The following is a 21,721-nucleotide window of genomic DNA, read 5'->3' as shown; positions in this document are numbered from 1 at the left end:
ATCCTCAATATTCGTGGTTGTAATATTCGTCTTTAGAAATTTTACAACAACCCATACTTTATACATTCTGTGCTATGAGACTTTAAAATAATTTAATCGAGATTTTCATGTACGAAGGTGTGGATTGGATGAACAGAATAGAGAATAAAAGGGTGCAAAAGTATGAAGAATAACTGAAAAATAAAAAGAATTTGGTAATACTATACTTATTACAGAAATAAACAATGTAAACAATTATAATTTATAATGAATAAAGTAATTGCAGAAAAAATGATTTGTAAAATCATGTTCTTCAAATTTCACAGAATAAGCTTCTTTTTTTTTTTATAAATAAAGAAAAATGCTCTAAAAATTGAAAGAATACAGAAATTAAGTTTTTCTCATCAATACCGGCATGTGTTGTTGATAAATATCGAGATTGCTAGTTGTTCCTTTGTCAAGAGTTTGTAAGTATATGATTATTTCAATGAACCGAACATTTAAAACAACGTTAGTCATTCCACTGGTGACTTTTCATTCCTATAGTCTTGAGAAAGTATGGAAAGCTATGATATTAGAAGATTCGCTTATCCATTATTTGTTTTGCTTTCTTTTTCCTTTCATCATTTGATATCTGAAAATGAGAAAGATAAAATTTTTGCAAAATAAATAATAAGAAAATTGCAATTGCTTCTAATACACCCTGTAACATATTACAAAACAACGATATTTCTAAACTGGCGATGAAACATTGTCCGCAATATTGGACTGCCACTGTTTGAAACTGATACTATACATGTTATATATGCAATTGTGAAAAATTGACGCCTCTTACAATGTATTAAAACTATGGAGAGCTCGACTATGTTTAAAATTAAATGAAAAGGTCATATACTTGCTGATGTTATATACCACGTCATATGGGCTACAAAAAAAATTTCATTAAAGAGACTTTAACACCTTCAATCGGAAGTCCGTCAGCAGCGGTAGATAATATTAAAAACAAAATCTCATTGATGTGGAAATGAACATCGGTTATGCTATAGGACAGAATAAGAAATTTGGCCAAAGTTGACAACAAAAATATTTATTTTATGATCATATCGACGAGCAACGACCGGCAATAAACTCGTTGGTATATAAATTAGAAGATACGCTGTTGGAAATATAATCTGTCAACGTGTTGCATAGCATTACAGAAATTTGCAACATTGAACGAAAAATTAGCAGAAAAACAAGTAAAGTAGAAAAAGTTACAAATCATAATGAATATTCAAATAAAAATTTGTACATCTGACCTTATTTTTGGAATCAAAATTGTTGGCTAAACCCAAAAAGGCAAGCAAAGCATTCACTAAAATGCGATTAATTGTTTGAAAGAACATCGTTAATATGTATGAAAGTGAAATTAAATAACTTTGCCTGATGTCCTTTCTTTTTGACTTTGAGAAGGTTTTTTTAGGTGTTCTACTTCATATGAGTACAAAACATTCGGCCGAGAAAAGTGATAATTAGTAGCCATTGAAATACAGTCTGTCTGTCCAAATATCAATTCACCAAACTCAACAAAGATGTCGTTAAGGAATGTGTACCCTTTTGTTGTTTCAATGCTAGACATATGGAAATTTCATAGAAAATCCACAGCCTTTCCCCTCGTACTTTAGTATTTGACAGTTCGGTGCTTGATATATAAATTACTTCATGCAGTGCTAGAAATGGTTTCCTTAAAACAAGTTTATAAATTAAGATATTGGTTAAAACAAATATTAATATGGACCAATACAAGTACACCTTCTAGGGTGCGCTCGACTTTAGTGGCTCAGCACGAGGTTTTTTTGGAATGCAAAAATTGTTCAGAAAGTTTTGTAAACAATAAACGCTAGCATATCATGGACAAATAAGTGAGTAATTTGTGTTTAAAATTTAAAACGAAAAATCTCTGTATTTAAATCTGTGGATTTTGCCACAAAATCCCCATTTTCTATTGAATGCAAAAAACAATAAATAATATTGCTTTGAAAGATGTTTCCCTTTGGTATATGTATAAAATTTCACATCATTAGTATTAATAATGTTTGCTGTTTTTATATTATTGCACTTTGAAAATTTCGTAATACATATGTCTACAGAAGGGGTCATAAAACGTAACACAAAAGATCAGGCATTTTGATAATTTCATCTTTTGTGTGTTATTTTTCGGAATCAGTGAGGTTCTTCACAAAGAAAGATTTTCAATGACCTACAGCAAGAAATGTATCTACGTTTCCTTTTTGGTAGGACAACCTCTGTTAAATGAAGCGATTTATTCGATCTTTCAATTGAGCATGAGGAAACTTGAAGTCGGATATTTGACTTTCGAAAAAAATCAGTCAGGATGAGTTGATATAATGTAGGGTATTTAATACTCTCACTATATGCACTTATATTTATGTCATTTAAAAAAAGGTGGTCGTATTAAAGTAACACGTATTATATTACTTACAGAGTCACAGATGCCGATGTTACTAGCCTTTTTGGTAAACAATCACTAAGTGACTTTCCGTTTTTAATGTTCTTTGGAGTTCGATATTTTTGTTATCTTACTTTTCACTATATGCACCTATATTTATGTGATTGCTGGTATTCATTTTGGTGTACTTCTATTGTATTATGCAAGATATGTAGACACTTTTGGACATTTGGCTTTCTACAATAAACACGTTTTTCTTTCCATTCAATCTAACTTTTAGAAAAAAGAACTTGTATGACTGTGGAATTTGTCATCAATATTTGGTGTTGTTATATTTGTCTTTAGACATTAGGGTACAAACCATACTTTATAAATTCTTGTGCTATAAATTTTAGGCCCTCAATGTTCTTCAACATCGTACTTAATTTGGCCTCTTTAACTTTTTTGACTCGACCATCAATGATGATGTAGATGAAACTCGCGATTGGCGTACTCAATTTTAGTCATCCTGTTAACTATTTTGAGTTTATGTTACTTTGAAATACCTTTAATTGATTTAGAAATTACAAGTGGATGATTGCCATGTCTTGTTGATTAATATCGAGATTTATATTTGTTACTATGTTATGGGTATGTAAGTTTGTGTTTTTTTCATTGCTCCGAACAGTCAAAACAACATTAGTCATTCACTTATAACTATCTTATATCTGTAGCTTTCAGTACGTAAGGAAATCTATAATATCAGACTATTGGCGTTTCCATTATTTGTATATTCTTTCACTTTTCTTTTAGCATTTGATAGCTGAAAACGAGAAAGTTCATTCTATGAATAATATTAACTGTCACAGTTACATTGCTTTAAAAATTGCAACGTTGGAAGAAGAATGTACAGAAAAAACAAATAGAGCAAAAGAAGTTTTAAATGATATTGAACGTTCAAATGATTTGTTTGCATTTGACCATAATTAATTTTAAGAATCGAAGAGAATTTCAGATTACGAATTACCAAACTTAGTAGACACGTGAAACGACAGGTAATGGAATAAGATAATCTTTATCATTACAGATTCTAGATTAGGGTCACTTCCGGTTAATTTTCCTTGTCACTAGTCAATGGAAAAGTATAAGGTACACCAAACTTTGTAGTCATGAAAACGATTTCAATTAAATTCTGGTTGTAATCATATCATTCAAGGGCTGGTTTAATTTAGAAATTCCTCTTTGTGAGACACTTTTATTTTAACTTTATACTAAAATAATGATTCATCTAAAAAAAAAAATTACTTTTCGTTCAACTTATGGTCACTTTGTATCAGTGTTGAATGTGCTTTAGAAAGATTATTGGAGGAAGATTTAATATTTAAAAAAAGAAACAATTTTGCTGAATTTAAATTGATATTTTCATTAACAGTCAATATGACATTATCAGATATTGTTTGTATAATTATGAATGCACCAAAGTCAAAGTCTTTAGCTAGCCACATCAATTAAAAATATTGATTTCTGGAATACGTATGAAAATTGAAAATAAAATTTAAGAGAATACGGCATACAACAGAAATGTTGCCAATTTATATTAAATCATTCCTCCATTGGTCAACATGCATATATATATGATCGTCCTCTTTTTAAGTTGAACTGTGGTCGAAACCCTTGATCATGGGTAACATATTCAATAAAAACTTCTTCAAACACGCAGCCTCCCGTTCTGTTACCTAGGATACCGAAAATTAATTTAATATAAAAAAGAAGATGTGGTATGAGTGCCAATGAGACAACTTTCCATCCAAGTCACAATGTGTTAAAAGTACACAATTATAGGTCAAAATACGGTCTTTAACACAGAGCTTTGGCTCACTCCGAAAAGCAAGCTATAAAGGACCTCAAAATGACTAGTGTAAAACAATTAAAACAGGAAAACCAACGGTCCAATCTATATAAAAAACGAGAAAAGAGAAACACTTTTGAACCACATCAACAAACGATAACCACTGAACATCAGACTCCTGACTTAGGACAGGTGCATACAGAACATACAAATGCAGCGGGTTTAAACGTTTTAACAGGCGCCAACCTTCACCCTAACCTGAAACAGTAGTGTACTATTACAACATAAAAAGACACACTATAAAATATCAATTGAAATAGCTTAATTCGATCACAAAGACATATAAACAGAAACAGCTAAACATACACTGAACAAATAAGTTTGATCTATGACACAATATAAAAACAATATTAATACAAATAAAGCTGTAGAACAATATAAAAAAAAACTCTAACCTGGGACAAAATGGTTTAATAGAAAGTTTTCTCATTGTTACTCATACCACATCTTCTTATATCTGTTAAATAAAATAAGGTAAATTTAAATAAAATAATATTGTTGTTAGGGGTACGAAAATATTATTTTTAAATAAATAAATTTGTTGTTCACAGTACGCGTACAGAAGTGAACATTTATCGTCATACTAAATGCTTATCAAAGGTGGTACATATTTAGAATAGTGAGACGAGATATAACACCAAATAAGTAAACATTGAATAACAAAAATGCATTAAAAATTGTGTCAAGTCAAATTAACACGAAAGTACGATTTAATGATACTTGCAGTTACTGAAAGCTTGTCAAAAGCCAAAAACAGTTAATAATAAAAAATCATGCATCAGAGACTAAATCTTTTCTTTTCAAGAATCTATCAATTGCCAGTTTTCATATTCGCCAGTGTGTGCCTCAAAGAGAGTTCTGATCTATAATTTGCATAAATGCATATCTTGTTAAAACCATTGATCACTTATATTTAATATATAAAGCAATCAATATATTGAAAACGTTTGCAACACCAATATTTACTCCTTGAAGGGAAATCTATGAAAACATATATTAAGGTATTTCCTCACATAATAGTTACTCATTGAACGGAAAACTATGAAAAACATATATTAAGGTCTTTCAACACATCAAGCTAAAATTAATGTTATCATCATGAAGCTACCGGTTTTACAAAATTGAGACAAACATTTGAAACTGAATTCTTTAGCAGTTAAAATATGATTTCATCCTGATACTATGAATAGATATAAGGATGTCAAAATTATAAAATGCTTGCTTATATCAAAACTACGTTTATAAATCTCTTAGCAACAAGATGGAGACCATTCATGGGCACAACTCTGGAACGGTGATTATCAGACAAATGGAAAATTACTTTAAAGAGGTATTTTACCGGGTAAAGGGTGCTTGTATTGTTTCAATGCTTCGCTAAAACCATAATTTCCCTTTTTTATAACTAGTTTATCGGCTTAAGATGGGTAAAAATTATGGTACATTTATATTTGGAACAGTGCAGATCTTCCTTGTCCTGTATTTGGTTATAATTCCTTACTCCAAAGCACAATTATCACATGTTATATTTTAGGTTAGACGGGCTGTAAAAACAGAGTTGTAATTGTATACTCCCTTATTTTGTGGAAGGGTGACACTAAACGTCTTAATTAAATAAGTGTCATGAAAGAAATCATTACGTCGAATAACAGAAAAGATAATAGAATAACAAGTGTTTCATTTTTAAATTGTAATACGCACTCTGAAAAGTAGGTCGTTGCTTCAACATGTTCAACTATGAAAAAAAACCATCATTGTTTGGTTTTAATTTCTATTTATAAAACTTACCAGCAATCTGTGTCGCACACTGCATGTTGAATACCCAATATAATAGACATTACCACCATCATTACTTGTAACACAATACAGCCCATAGGTATTTAGAACTTATGTTTTGTTGTTTTATGAAAGGAAGCATGTAATCTTTCCCTTAGAAAATGCTTCAAAACCTTTTCTTCTTTATGCACTGTGAATATGCCCGTTTACAATATTATGAAAGAGAATACAATTCTTATGAACTTTCAAATTTTGCATATTTGACAAAAATATTTTCATGACCATTTCATTGACCTTAAGCTACTGCAATAAATCACATCCATATAATTAGAAGACTTGTGCTGGTTTATGTACCAATACAAATGATGAATTTCATTCGTATGTAACGGGAGTTTCAGCAATCGGGTTGAATACTTCTTCAGTTCCCCTTCTACATATATAATTCAAGCACTGACTAATCAACATGTAGGAGCATAAAATAGTTATTAGATTTTAAAACATATTCTGTATATACAATTGATATTGGACCTCAGTTAATGAACTCCGTATAGAACATTTGTCTATACGTTTTTTGTCTTTCCTTTTTTCTTTAAGCATTCTTGACTGAACTGTTAGTAATGAACAATCGTTACTATAATAAAAACTCAAATCCCTATACAAACAAAATATATGAACATAATCTCTGCTTTAATTACGTAATAATCTTAGAAAACACATTTCAAAAACAACAAAACCATCAAAGAATTACTGTCCATTCGAACATTGTCAAATTGAACGAGTCATCACAAAATCTATCACAATTGTTTGGCTTTATAACTATTTTGATCTGAGCGTCACTGATGAGTCTTATGTAGACAAAACGCGCGTCTTGTGTATTAAATTATAATCCTGATACCTTCGATAAATATTTACACCACTGGGTCGATGCCACTGCTGGAAGACGTTTCGTCCCCGAGGGTATTACCAGCCTAGTAGTCGTCAGCACTTCGATGTTGATATAAATATCAATTATATGGTCATTTTTATAAATTTCCTGTTACAAAACTTTAATTTTTTTCGAAAAACTAAGGATTTTCTTATCCCAGGAATAGATTACCTTAGCCGTATTTGGCACAACTTTTTAAAATTGTGGGTCCTCAATGCTCTTCAACTTTGTACTTATTTGGCTGTTTAACTATTTTGATCTGAGCGTCACTGATGAGTCTTATATAGACGAAAGGCGCATCTGGCGTATTAAATTATAATCCTGGTACCTTTAATAAATATTATGATATTAACTCATAGCACTCAACAGAAATTGCAAATGCCAATATTGTGTGTACTCTAAAAGTTGTTCCATATCAAGTTATGAGAATGAAAATGAAACAATATTTGTGGAGGATGTTTAGGACGCTTTGTTTCTGAGGGTATTACCAGTCCAGTAACCAGTAGTCTTGAGCTGGTAAGATATATCATCGATACGTGTAGAAACGTGCTGTTTATAAAATGTTTAAACCGTTCGAAATATGCTTTCCTATCCTCATTCACAACTGATAATATAAAATTAGTTGTTTTCAAGGCTCTTCTAATTCGTTATTGGTTTTAACTTCGAACTGATAACACACGTTGCAGATGTGTCTTATGAAGGTGAAACGTTTGTCCGCCCGATCTACTAAATGAAAGATTTATACCTTTAATGATTTTTATGACACCTTCAAGTTAGTGTTTGTTAGAAGCTCGAATTATATTGATTTTTAAGTTTTTCAGAACTCTGAACCGATTGACTTAGCTTGAAAAATAGACATCTTCACAACATTTGTTCAAGACTTTCTTTGACAGTAATAAGAACAGATATAAGATTAGTCGAGAGTAAGAAATGTCAGTATGTACGTCGAAAGACTTAATCATTTTCTATTTGGAGCTCTGTTAGAAAGCATTCAACAGTTATTAAACAAAATGAAAACAACTCTGCTAACTTCAATATAATATAAAACAACGTATTTACCATTGAATGTAGCATTTAGGTCGATGGCCTTGCAAACCGTGAAATTTGCTTGATGATGTATTCTATGTTTATTTCAAAACAATAGAAAATCTAGTATTTGAAACGTTGAATGAAATTTACATTTCAAAACAACTTGGGTAATTTTACTTCAGAAATGTTTGTTCTGTTTTTAAGTGCACTTGATTATTTTGCTACAGAAATGTGTATGTGATTCAGAAATGAACACAAGTATCATAAAACATTGACAAATCAATTAATTGACTAGGATTGCCAAAGGCTGTTATAACAGTAGGAAGAAGTTCTAATCATATTTTGCTCATAGCCCTTGTTAAATTTTAATTGATGTACACGTAGTATTAGCTTTTTCAAAAAGTATGTTAGTTATGATTGTAAAATGACCTGTTTTCGTCATAATTATTACCTAATGCTTTACTAATCCTTTTTAAATGTACTCATGAACCGTATATCAATGTAATTGAAAACATAAGATTCTTGTGATTTATTGAAAAAACAACATATTATAGTAATGCACTATTATCCTACATGATTTTCGTTAGCATATAGGTATATATGGCTTAACCTAATCCTATAATTTTGCTTGTTTCATTGCTGATTTTTTGATTATTTAATTGGTGAATTAAACACTGAGTTTTCATTACACTTTACTTTTTACAATACTATTCAGTTCAAGTAGCTTAGATACATTTTTTTGATTTTTTGTTTAATTTGGTATCATAGATTGTTTTGGTTGTGTTGTGCTTTGTGTTAAAATATATTTTGAGTACTTTTAAATGTTGCATGAATTTATTTGTTTACCTTAACCTAATGTTTAAATTGATTGTGCCTGGGTCTTGAGTACAGAACTCTAAATTTAAGGCAAAGCCATCAAATCGATGATTAAGTCCATTATTCATACACAGAGCAAAATTTAAAAAAAAACTGCGGGTATTGCATACACTCTACACAAACGCGGGGCATCGAGAGTTAAGGCGTCTGCAAGTTATGTATCTTCCGTCCTGCGATCCAAATTCAGTCAAATTTTTACAATAGGAAATAGAACACTCCTGTTGAAGAAATAGTTGTCTTTGAACACCCACGTGCATAACGTATATATCGAAAAATAAAAACGCCATACGATGAGGGTTGTGGGTGCTGTAAAATGGAAAAACTACTATCGTCACATTTGTCACAGATCCTAATTTTAATTCGTCAATCTGTGTCATTTCAAATATTAGATATAATAATGAAGCAGAGTTTCTAGTTTCATACTATCCTTAATGTCATGTTTACTGGGCTATATATAAATAACATGAGTTTATCGATGTTCAAATCGCTTAAACTGATAACGAAGACAAAGTAAGTTAACAACAAAAAAACTTCGAGATTCACATTAGCCCTAAAAGGATCGATACCGGATGCGTCGACAGCTAGCGTTTCTTGCTTTGCATGCATCAACCGACATACGAATCAAAATGCAAGTATGCTCGTGGGAAGACTGAATCATTTTTTATCAAAATGCCAAAACAAATTAATCGGACATAATCTTTTCATTAAGGTTAAACCGGTGTGTGATTTGTCTGTTGTTGATTGTATATAAACATCAAGATAGCAAGTTGTTTGTTTAATCTATACAAAAAGCCAAAACAATCGTTAGTCACTCTGCTTGTACAGTTGTAAAACTGTTATTTCTTTCATTTTAAGTGTCCTTGGAAAATGATAATTAATGAACATATGCCTAATCGTCATTTGTATTCTTGCTTTTCCTTTCAATTCAAGCGCTAGAGTGTGTACTATAACAAAATAATTTCAGTACTTAAAACGAGAAGATTCGTATCTTTAACAAACAAATGATATGAACCTGGCAAATACTATAAGTGCATTCTATTGGTAGAGAAATATTTTCCGCACTGTGTGGGGACGTTCTCTATAGAAGACATTTATCATTTGAAATTATGAAAAGCGTATGTCTTTCATTAGAATGATGTAGAGAACGACTGTTATAAGAATTCATGGCAAAGGTCTTAATTGTTCGTTCTGTAAACATTATAGCACGTCATAAGGATTTCAAAGAAACACCTTCCATCGGAAGTCCGTCAACAGCTTTATATTATATTGGGAAAAACATCTTATTGATGTGGAAATGAACATCACTACCGCTAGTCGGGACAAATGAGGATAATAAAACAAATACGATCGCTAATCATATAATTTCAGAACAAATCGACTTGAAGCGACATGAAAAGAACCTGAAATGACCCAGTTGTTATGTCAATTAGAAAAGATATTGTTGAAAAAATTGATGAAAGAAAATAGAGATGAAGCATAAGAAAAAAGAGGCCGCTGTTGCAAAACATTTCATATTGCAAACAATAAAGGTCAAATATCAAGAAAGTAAATAATTACATACATTCTATCATTTAATCTTTCAAAAAAAAAGGATCTTATCTGGTAAATTTTCCGTTGCAACTAGTCGACTGCATATTGTAGTGAGAAAAAAACAATTTCAATTTTAATCAAATCTAGCTGTTCTTCCTAAAAAAAAAGGCAACAGTAGCATACCGCTGTTCTATAGTCATAAATCGATTAAGCGAAATAAATACGGGTTACAAACTAAAACCAAGGGAAACACATCAACCATAAGAGAAAAAGAACGGACAAAGAGTAACACTGAACTGCAACAAAAACAAACGCCAACATACATAGAAACGGACTTATTGATAGTAACTGCCATATTACTGACTTGGTACAGGACACTTTAAGGAAAAAATGGTGGGTTGGACCTAGTTTTATGTCTAGCCAAACAACCTGCTTATATAGCAATGTTAACAAAAGAAGAGAATCCCAATGTCCCTCGCAATGCAAATATATTATCTATCCAAGGTACAAGGGCAATAACTAAAAAAGTACTTTGTTTTTGTTCTTTAAACTTTAAAATAATATCTTAGAGCAATGAAGGCTTCAGAGGAAATGCAATATGATTTCTATTATAATTAACATTTCCATCGGGCATAACTCGTTAACAGCACTTATTTTCGAAAGTGTCAAAGACATTGCTGATATAAACCTATGATAAAAGTTTCATAAAATTCTGGCAATAATTGTATACATGAGAACGTTGACAATGCAATTTTCCATATAATGAATGTTTCCAAGGGGCATAACTCATCAAAGACATTGCTGATATAAACCTATGATATAAGTTTCATAAAAATTCTGGCAAGAATTGAACATATGAGAGCGTTAACGATGCAATTTTCCATATATTCAATTTTTCAAAAGGGCATATATTTTAAAATTACAAACGTAATTGATCGGCAATTATTTTTGAACTCATCCAAGACTTTGCTAATTTAAACCTTTGACAGGAGTTTCATAAAAATTCTGGCAAGAGTTGTACACAAGAGTGTGCTAACAATGCAAATGTCCATATAATTAAGTTGGATCATCGGTATACATTTCCTCAGATAAAATTTTCTCATACTTTGCCAAAATGAAGATTTTACTATGCTTTTTGTCAAAAAAATATAATAAAAAGTATAGGTCACCGTGCTATTTTTCAAGTTACAAGTCGTGTAAAATTGCACAAATTTGCAGAGATTGTTCATGAAAAAACACATGTTTGTGAATAAAAAGAAATCTATGAGATATAATTTTGAAATAAAATATGAGAAGATAGGTTTTATAATATGCTTTAAGAAAATAAAAATGAATATTGAATCAACGATCTTGTTTTCTTGCTACAAGTAAAAAATAAAAATTTCACTATCAATATAGTATACAACTTTTTACTTTAAGAGTTATCACCCTTTAAGTGGCGAAGTTGAAAAATTGATTCTAAAACCACACATATATTCGGTATTAGTTAAAACAATTTGAATAATGCAATAAATCACTTATTTTTCTTTTTTTCAATTAAACAGTCTTACACCTAAATTGTGAATCTGTCTCAAAATTTGCAAATTTAGGCAAAGAACTAGACCGATTATGTATTGCTATTGTACAATCCAAAATGGCTGAATACAGTTAAGCTACGTTAATGTTTCCAAAGTGCATAATTCATTTAAAAATAAATGATCGGCACTGATTTTCAAACTTGTCCAAGACATTGCTGTTATAAACCTATGATATAGATTTTATAAAATACTGACGAGAATTGTAGACGTGAGAGCGCTAACTAGACCGGACGGACGGACGCCTGGTGTTTCTAAGTCATAAATAGATAATATATTAGTACATACCAACATGTAAACCACAGAGTAACAACTGACAACTCCCGTGAATTCACGACAGACTCTTTAGATGTTTTGGATAAGTTAAATGCTTTTCATAGTGTGTTTAACTCGGTCTACCGTTTAAGTTTTTTTCTACTGTAGTGTACACTACACTACCACACAATAATCTTAAACATAAATTCTCTTATTTAATCAATTGTTCCCTTTTTTTTTTGGTTGCAGATTTTATTCCTGCAACACATAAAAAGCCTTATTCTATAATGAAAAAGGCAAATATGCTAAATATACTTGCTGGAGTTGTGATAATGACTAAAACTGTAAATTTTCATCTTGACACTATCTATGTACCTTTCGACAATAAAGTATGTCAACAGGTTTTTGTTATTCATATAACATCAATGGCACACCTTTAAAAGCGGACTTATTGCTGTATCGTTATGAATCATATTTTATGGACAATCTCAGTAAAGATCCATCTAAATTACTAAGAGTAATAAATTCAAAAGCACTCACCGTTACCTTGATAATACCTTTGCTTACGATAATCAAAATTCTTCTAATTTTAGTGCTGAAATTTACGCAAAGGAACTAACTTTATTACATCTAATACATATAACATAAAAGGTCCTGTTTTTGATTTGATTGCTTTAGTTTAACACGAGAAACGTTATACTAATATTTATGACAAGAGACGATTTTTTGTTCCCGATTCTTAATTTTCCATTTTTGGACGGTTATGTTCGTTCGACCCTTTCTTACGTTGTGTATATTTCACAACTTGTTAGATTTTCCCGTTTCCAATGTCGCGTTTCTGATTTCAATAAACGGAACTATTAGTACCCTTATAATCAATTTCTGAAAAGGAGTTTCAAATATCCAAGTCTCAAATGTCGATTGTTATAACCGAAACATATATGTTTGTTCATTATAAATGATCGAAAGAACAGTCTAGATAATATTGTACTTGTCATATAAGCCCCTTGAAGTCGTATATAAGTTGTGGAATAATAACATGTCATTGGTTACACTTGGGGTTCTTCAGTTTTTTTGTTTTTTTTAAGGAATATAACTTAAATGAGAAAACTGAAACCCTACCAAAAACCAGGTGAGGTTAAATTCAAGTACAGCAGACGGATAGATTATACCTGCTAAACTAGTTGCAACTGTCGTGAGAAATGGGAAATGAGACAATAATTTAGCATACAGGGAAGAAGGTAAAAGAGAGGCGAAAGATACCAGAGGGACATTCAAACTCATAAGTCGAAAATAAACTGACAATGCCATGGCTAAAAATGAAAAAGACAAACAGACAAACAGACAAACAGACAAACAGACAAACAAACAAACAATAGTACACAGAACACTACATAAAAGACTAAAGACTGAGCAACACGAACCCAACCAAAAACTGGGAGTGATCTAAGGTGTTCCGTAAGGGTAAGATCTGCACATAATCAGATCACTAGACAGAAATATTTAGTTGAAATCACACCTTCTGCTCGTTGGTCTTTAATTTGTCACCGATAAACCATATAATGAAGGTAACTTTTATTTTGATATAAAAAAAAATATATTAATCAAGCCAAAAACAACAGACTAATTACGAATTTGAGAAGGAGATAGTAATGAAGTTAAAGTAGAATGATAAAATGATATATTGTGTCTGTAAAGTTTTAATTCGTGAAGTATGTTAAAACGTAGGATGCAACTTCTTGAGCAAAGCTTGGGTTTAAGAGGTTTTGTCTGTTTTGTTTAGGCTTTGGCGGTTTAATGTTTTCAAAAGGATATTGCTTTTTAAACCTGATGATTGATAATTGACAAATGAACTTTAAAATAAATGGTCTAAATAAAAGTAGTTAAGGTGAAACATTTTTTTTTTGCTATAATAATAGGCAGCCCATAAGGTACAAGAATTATTAAAGCATTATTAACAGTCTAAGAAAGATTTGTCATAATAAAATAAAAATTATTCATACTTTTCAAAATTATTCAAAACATTTAGAATCTAAGGTTCGGAGCCTGGGTGGCCATGTCTATGAAGTACTGCATCTACTGTATTACAAGCTTGTCAACACTTATGTTGTGAGTTCATTTGACTCCAATCATAATTGACTACGATTTCTACTTTTCATGTTGAAGGTCAGTAGTTCTCTCCAATCTTACTTTACGGTATATATTTTCAATGTGACCTGTAATTGTTTACATCTTTGGTTTTTACTTTAATTGTCTCGTTGCCAATCCTACCATCTTCTCATTTTTTAATTTAAAATGCTAGTTAAATTAAAAACAAAACAAACGTGAAAATTTCATGTGAAATGGTGAAATACTATAAATACATCGAGGAAAAGTTAAAATAAAGGTTAAGAATAACAAGTCATTTTATTGATCAACACTTATTTTTCAATTGACAGTTTAAATAAGTTTTAGTAAAATAAAGCATATAATTCAAAAGGTTATACAGTATATGTTTTCATTCCACTTTTGACCCACATGATCGTCCCCGTTTTAAATTAAACATCGGGCGAAATCCTTGCTTTATTGTTACAAAGTCTATGAAGTTCTCCTCCAAACATTCCGCTTTCTTCTCGTTTACCCAAGATATTGAGTATTCTTTTAAGTCCTTGCCCTTCAAGAACTTTCCTATCTTTTGGCGGTCGTAACCACCCGTGTGTGCCTAAAAAGAAGTTACATAAAACAATATGGTTTCTACTTCAATTTTCTAGAACATGTAGAATGTTGCTATAGATTTTTATAGATAGATATGAGATTTCAAAACTATGAAATCAAAAATTATATTAAACTAGCGTTAAAAACATTTTATTAAAAATTTCAGACCATTCATGTGTTAACTCTGGAATATTAATCACCACAAGAGTAGAAATCATCTTAAACCGGTATTAGTAGATATTAACTAGCAAATATATAAGGTGCAACTATAATTTAAACTTACGTTGTTTTACGGACTTTGATTTAACCATTTAGAAACCACTATAAATAATTACAGAAAAGTGCTCTGAACTGCAAGTCCTCGAAGGTATCATCAGTGCTTTGCTACTGGGTTGATATATTACATACCTATCATTTATTCTCCGTTCATAAATTTAGAAATCATTTAGAAGCTAAGGGTCTTACATGCAAATTTTGACCTTCCATGGATTTCGCTATTCTTTTATTTAAAGTTAAAGTTTCTGACGTTTTCAAATACCTATTCATATTTTGCTTTAAATTTTGTTTTAAGCCTTCCTTATGACTGTAAGGTATGTAAAGCGATTCGATAGAAGCTAATTTATAAAGTGTTATTTTTTCAAAATAACCAATAGCTCGGTAGTGTGAAAACAGTTAAAGTCTAACCTTTCTTGCACTTTTTGTACGAACAAAGTTGCCTTTTTGTAACCTGATTATGTCGACGGATTAAACTCTTAATCAAAGAGCAATTGCTGCCCATTGCAAACTTTGAATAACAAAATAGCAAAATGAAATAATAAGTACACATACTCCGAAAAGAAACTAGTTGGTTAGATTACTAGGAATATAGAAAACATTGTTTTTTATTATTTCAATTTAGAAAACTTACCAACAATCTCTTTCGAACACTCCGGTTTGAGTACCCAATGTACAGAACTTCGTCTTCATCATTGGCCCTGATGCAGTAAAGGCCATATGTATTGGGAACATCTCTTGTTTTTCGAAGAAGCCAAGCATTATAACTGTTGTTTAGTAATTTTTTCCAAACTTGTTTTTTCTTCTTGCACTTTATGATTGGTTTTGTACAATATGAACAAGGGGTTTCCTGAAAAAAAGCAAAACATAAGAAATTCAATTTGCCATCGTTTACAAAAATATGGCCATGGTTATAAACTTAAGTCAACGAAGACATTGCCCGTTCTTTAATTCATATGTAATCGGTGATCAGCAATCGTAAATTACTACAGCCCTACATCTACATATATTTTATTGCGCATACATATCGACAATGATCGACGTCTGTTTTGTATAAACACTAATAAAGAGTGGATTGTTATGAACTATCTATGATACTGATGACCACGGATATATTGTATTGTCAAAACCACAATTCTGTCCTTGATATCACCAAAGAGAATTATCCTCAAATTTTAGGCACATCGTGCAACACGACTCGTGCTCAATTTGAAGCACGATCTGCATATCCTTTCGACGCACAAACAATCAGTCTTAGTTTTGTTTTAACGATGTCGTGTTGTTTTAGTTTAGTTTTCAATGTTGTGATTTGTGTCTTTAAATTATTTTACGGCTGTGTTGTTTTTACCGACAAAAGTCATGTCTATCATGCGTCCTAAAAAACATGTTTTGAGTTTAAAATTTCTATATGGTTATATCAAAGGGTTATAAATGAAATGAATCTCGTGATAATTAAGAGTCAATTTTTAAATTGATCATAGTTCATGCCGGGGATACAAAATGAATTATCAATTTTTTTCAAAATAAAAATTATTTTAAGACATTAAAAAGGTTAAAAACGCATGGCTTCCAGGCAAAAGGACTTGAACTCCATCAGCAGTGCCATATAACAAGAAAGAGAACAATATTCACCACGTATACAGAATAACAAACCGTGGGAGATGAAATTGATACATCATATTATAATTTTGAAAATTAATATCTGGTCGATAAATATTGGTAGCAAACAGTGAGAATTCGAAATCAAACTACATAGCCTTTTGCATATATTATTCTGAAGTATTAGCGTTATTCACTCATTATACCAACATCATAGACCCGCGAGTTTACAAATTTACCAAATATTTCAGATTTTAGACATTTCCAAATACCGTTATCATTTGCTGTCCATCGTTTATCTTGTTTAGAAACAAGACCATATTTCAAAATTTTAAATGAAATCAGATATCAGTTCACAATGTTTGTTCCTTATCATTTGCCTATAGGAGGGGGGGGGGGAATCTACTTAAAGTACATAATAACTTCAATCTACGTATAGGAATAACCAACGATAAACAAATCTAAAGTACTCAAAATCAATAACATTTGTATTTTTTACTTTAAAAGTTACAAAAAACACAACAACTCTGTTTCTTATTCCTTGTGTACATTATCAGTCTACCTTCTTCCGTTTGTTGATAAAAATAATCACTGACAAGAAATATTTCCTTTATACAACTTATTGTTCCTTGTCAAGGACACTGCGATGATTTTTATATAATAATGATGCAACCATATATCAAATCCTTCTGAACAAAAACATATCTATATCAAGATTGATAGTATATTTTAGATCTAAAAAAAGCTTATGAATGTTTTTTATAGAATATTTATCATACGAATTGCACAATGAAGGCATTTAATGTACTAGAAAACTCATGATTATTGACCAATATCATGTGAACTAGACTAAACTCTTATACAAAATGTGTCAATGTAAGTGTAAGAGAATTGCAAATATTAATCCTCAAATTTTAGGCACATCGTGCAACACGACTCGTGCTCAATTTGAAGCACGATCTGCATATCCTTTCGACGCACAAACAATCAGTCTTAGTTTTGTTTTAACGATGTCGTGTTGTTTTAGTTTAGTTTTCAATGTTGTGATTTGTGTCTTTAAATTATTTTACGGCTGTGTTGTTTTTACCGACAAAAGTCATGTCTATCATGCGTCCTAAAAAACATGTTTTGAGTTTAAAATTTCTATATGGTTATATCAAAGGGTTGTAAATGAAATGAATCAATTGCCAATCAGCTTTGGCGTAACACCAAATTCAAATTGATATAACAACATATCTGATAGGAATAGCACTCGACGGGTGTCACATGTGTGGATCAGGATCTTGTGCTTATCCTTCCAGAGCACCCCAATTTTGGTGTGCTTGTTTTTAGTTTTAGTTTTCACTTCTATATGGTGTTTTTTAGACTGTTGTTTTTCTTTTCGTCGTTTGTTTTTTTTGTCATCCCGATTTCACTTTCTCTTTGATTTATGATGTTTAATTATATCCAATTGATATCTTTCACCTAAGTAATAGTTAACACTAAAAAGGAAGCAAAAATGTTTAAATTTGATAAAAGATTTTTCATAATACAGATATATTTATATGGCAAATTTTAATTTCAAACAACTAGATATCTACATAGTTGGTATAAAACAATAGCTGTCTTGAATTATATGTGTGCGTATACTAAATATTCCAAACAAAGTTATTCTGCATGTCTGACATTTATAAACTATTTTTTATGATTCTGATTTTCGGGAATTGATTTCACCGTAATATCTATATATAACAAATATAGAAGCAGCATGTACAGCTTTTCCAACCTGTCATCACTCCATCCATCGCATTTTCGTTTTCTAATGAATAGAAGTCACAAAAAAACATTACAATATTTTCCAGGTTTTCCTTATCCATCGCAAAAGATTTTGTCGTTTTCACATTTGCAAAGCTGGTTGAAGGGTTAAGGGTAGTATAACGGGGTGTGTGTTTATATCTTTTGACTTCCCAAATAACAGTTCTGGATATTCATTTATATCAAACAATGAATTAAAAAGTAAATAAATCAAATGTATAGCGGAATACGACCATTGAATTTACCTGCTGCTGTCTGCCTACATCTCCTATCTTCTGGTATAATCCTATTCCAAATTAGCAAACACAATATAAAAAATGATAATTTTATTTTCCTGAAGTGTAAAGTCGGCTTTTTTCCTTACCATATCTGTCTACTTTTTACAAGCCAATGTTGAACCAGTATGAACTGACCAGTTGAACAATTGCAGTTCTTTTTATTTATACATGTTATATAGAACGTTAGATAAAGTCTATGATATGTGTCTCAAAATAACACTTCAGACACAATTTTTCAACTGCGCAATCATTATTGTTTGAAAATAGTTTGTTTATAATTGTATTTATCGCTTTTGCGTGATTTCCAATAAAAACATATTTAGAAAAGTTGCACACAATGGCTGTCACATGTATGGATTATGATATTGTGATCTCAGGTGCTTACCTTTCCACAGCACTTGCTGATAACATATACATATTGTATATACTGTATACATGTGCAATGTAGATTAGCATTATAAATACTAAAATATCTACAAATGTTGTTTTTAACAATAGCTGCTTAAGTCATACGTGTGCGTAAACTGAATAATTTAAAGAAAATATTATGCATGTCTGCCATTAATGATGTATTATATGATTGGAAATTCATACTACCATATTAATGAAATTATAAATAAAGAAACAGTATGTACATAGTGTACAGCAGTCTTATACTGTCATATTTTCACCAAGAGCACTTTATGTTTATTACGAATTCACAACAAACAATGTCTTTTTTGAAATATCCTCCGGAATTTGTTGTGATCGTTCGTACGTTCTCAAACCTGGTTGAAGAGTGCAGAGTTGTAGAACGGCTAGGTATTTATCCCTAGATCTGCTGACTTAGATAATGACATATCTTGAATATTCCTTAATCATGTTATCATGTTAACAGCAGACAATATAAGAAAAGTGACAAAAAAGAAATAAATCAATTATAAAAACGAATGTAGATAGGTTTAATTTTAACCACATCTTCTACCTGCTGGGATAATCGTAGTAGAAAATAAAAACAATAGCATTTGGTGCTAAAATATATTGTCAGATTTGTTTCTTACCGTATCAGCCCACTTCATCCTTTTCAAATATGAACTGACAGGTTTACAATTGCTGTTTTACTTTTTATATGAAACGTTTAATAAAGTCTAATATTAACTTTTTATTAAAGGGAACCGAATACACACTAATATAATAATGATGCAATCAAAGATTAGTTTTGCCTAAAAATAACACTAAGTAAACAATTTTCAGGTGCGTAATAACCACGATAACTTTTTTGAAAATCTTTTTTTTATATTTTGATACATAGCTGCATTTGAAATCTTAAAATAGCATTCTTATGTTTTTATATTATTCATCATGCTCTTTACATAACAGTCTTAATTTTTCATTAAAGAATTAGTTCTTTTGGGTAAAGCTTTAGGTATTCTTATTTACACCAAGGTCGACATTATATTTGCTATTTTGTGACATTTGAACATATTGATTGGAATCACAATCCCATTTTTTACCCAATATGAAATCACCTTATGAGACTTATCACCGAATGTGTACATGAGCAACACGATGGAGCAGAACCTGCTTACCTTGTTTTAAACACCTCAGTTCACTTTAAATGTTTAATTTCGGTGAGGATTCGTTGTGCGCTGTCTTCAGTTTGCGTTCATGTGTTTTGAAGACTGTTGTTTGACTTTTCATCGTTTAATCGGTTTTGAGCCAAGGCCTTGACACTTCGATTTATGAATTTAAATCACACTTAGAAATCGTTTGCCTCACTTTCAGTATCGATACTTTTCCCAATAACGTCATACATTCTGATAATTCGTTCAATTCGGTGAATGTAAGATAAGAAGATTTACTTTTGAATCCGTTATTGTTGTTTTGTAAAAGAGTTTTGATATGCTCTGGGGGCTAGTATAAAGGGGACTGTATCTACCATTCCTAACTTTGATTGATAAATTATCAGTTCTCAAACATTGCGCTCACATCTACGTATAGGGACAGCAAGATTATTTATTTTAGAAAAAACAAGAACAACCATTTAAAATGTTAAAACACAGATCACATTTATTACAAAACCAATTATTCGTAAATTTTGAGATATGCTAACTCATGAGACGCCTTTTTAATTGAAAAGGAAATTCATTAATGCTATAAATATCTTTTTATTTGTATTCAAGGATATTGTTAATATGTAAACTCATGATTATGTCACAACTGATAAACACGAAAGCTCATGGAAAACCCATATCTATATTCAAATTGATAGGACGTTTCAGATCTATTAATATCCTTTGATGTGTCCTTAGAATATTTCTCATACAAGTTTAACAAGGCATTACATGTATCCATTTTAACAAACGGTTAGAAAATTGTTCCCCATATAATTTAAACCATGTTAAAATATTTTTAAAATGAGCATAGTTCTTGCCGGGGATACAAAATGAATTATCCTTTTTTTTCAAAATAAAAATTATTTTAAGACATTAAAAAGGTTGACAACGCATGGCTTCCAGGCAAAAGGACTTAAACTCCATTAGCAGTGCCATATAACAAGAAAGAGAACAATATCCACTATGTATACAGAATAACAAACCGCTGGGAGATGAAATTGATACATCATATTATAATTTTGAAAATTAATATCTGGTCGATAAATATTGGTACAAAACAGTGACAATTCGAAATCAAACTACATAGTCTTTTGCATATATTATTCTGACGTATTAGCGTTATTCACTCATTATACCAACATCATAGACCCGCGAGTTTACAAATTTACCAAATATTTCAGATTTTAGACATTTCCAAATACCGTTATCA

The 21,721-nt window shown here is 30.8% G+C and overlaps 1 long non-coding RNA gene across 1 annotated transcript; it reads right to left on the bottom strand.

The window, feature by feature from the left end:
* Nucleotides 1–225: 225 nt before the first annotated feature.
* On the bottom strand, nucleotides 226–20,048 carry LOC127718032 (uncharacterized). Its single transcript, XR_007989534.1, has 4 exons — nucleotides 19,957–20,048; nucleotides 18,884–18,924; nucleotides 15,880–16,095; nucleotides 226–613 (listed from the first exon to the last, which is right to left on the bottom strand). It is a non-coding gene; the product is annotated as an uncharacterized LOC127718032 (long non-coding RNA).
* Nucleotides 20,049–21,721: the final 1,673 nt, after the last annotated feature.

This window comes from Mytilus californianus, unplaced genomic scaffold (genome assembly GCF_021869535.1).
Source record: "Mytilus californianus isolate M0D057914Y unplaced genomic scaffold, xbMytCali1.0.p SCAF_10, whole genome shotgun sequence".
NCBI classification, from domain to species: Eukaryota; Metazoa; Mollusca; class Bivalvia; order Mytilida; family Mytilidae; genus Mytilus; species Mytilus californianus.
The sequence above is the reverse complement of the archived record's forward strand: the minus strand, read 5'-3'. Positions and strand labels throughout refer to the sequence as shown.